This window comes from Dipodomys spectabilis, unplaced genomic scaffold (genome assembly GCF_019054845.1).
Source record: "Dipodomys spectabilis isolate Male_0828 unplaced genomic scaffold, ASM1905484v1 ptg000545l, whole genome shotgun sequence".
In the NCBI taxonomy this organism is placed as follows: Eukaryota; Metazoa; Chordata; class Mammalia; order Rodentia; family Heteromyidae; genus Dipodomys; species Dipodomys spectabilis.
Genome location: NW_024871222.1, coordinates 526,113 through 527,190, shown reverse-complemented (window position 1 = coordinate 527,190; position 1,078 = coordinate 526,113). Strand labels below are relative to the sequence as shown.

General features: G+C 32.6%; 1 non-coding gene across 1 annotated transcript; it reads right to left on the bottom strand.

Moving 5' to 3' along the window:
• Positions 1–282: 282 nt before the first annotated feature.
• Positions 283–388, bottom strand: LOC122099908. The gene has a single exon (XR_006146029.1). It is a non-coding gene; the product is annotated as a U6 spliceosomal RNA (small nuclear RNA).
• Between the last annotated feature and the right edge of the window lie 690 nt (positions 389–1,078).

Sequence of the window (1,078 nt, the reverse complement as noted above, 5' to 3'; positions counted from 1 at the left end):
CCCATTCTTCTACTGAGGGGCATCGGGGTTGGTTCCATATCTTAGCTATGGCAAATAATGCTACAATAAGCATTGCTGTGGTGGTTGTTTTAGTATGGACTTGTTTGTGATCATTTGGATGAATGCCCAAAAGTGGGATTGCTGTGTAATAGGGGAGCTCTATGTGGAGTCTTTTGAGGAACCTCCAAACTGCTTTCCAAAGTGGATGAACAAGTGTACACTCACACCAAGAATGCAATAGGCTTCCTTTCTGGCCACATCCATTCCAGCATCTGTTGTTTTAAAAATATGGAACGATTCACTAAGTTGCATGTCATCCTTGTGCAGGGACCATGCTAATCTTCTCTGTATGTTCCAATTTTAGTGTATGTGCAGCCAAATTGAGCACAGAACATTTTTTTATATGTAAAGTGTAATTGATTTTCTTAAACTACACAATTCAACAAAAATAAGTTAAAAAGAATTGTGAAATTTTAGAAACATGTATTTCTTACATAAGCACACATTTAAGAATAAAGTCAAGATTGACATGCCAAAAACAAAATAATTCCAGATATTTGTTGTTCATGAGATGTATAGGAAGAAGAATTCAATTATTCTACACAAGGCACCTGTCATAATGATCATTGCAGCAAATGTTAAGGTTTGTTAAAAGTTTTAATGTTTTAAATATGTTTCATTTTGGGATTTGCTTATATATGGCAAAATCAAGACTGTTTGCAGGTCATAAAATTTTTCGATAAAGTATATAATTTTTCTGGTAGTATGTACTAGTAAGTATGTACATTTCATAGTTTATAGAAACTTTACTAATAATAAGTTGCAAAGACTGTGTAAAGAAGCAGAGTGAAGAGGTAAAATTTTAAGTACACAGTTTCTGTTAAAACTTTAGGGCTCCCTTACGTTATATGTTTGTGATGAACAAATAATGATTTAAGCCACATACAAATGGTGAGATGAACTATAAATAGTAATCTTAGTGGGTAAATTTAAAAGCTACTCATAGCTTTATCCAGATTTAAATGTATAAGAATATGAGAAAATAGTAAAATCAACTGTGTACACTTCAAATACTGAA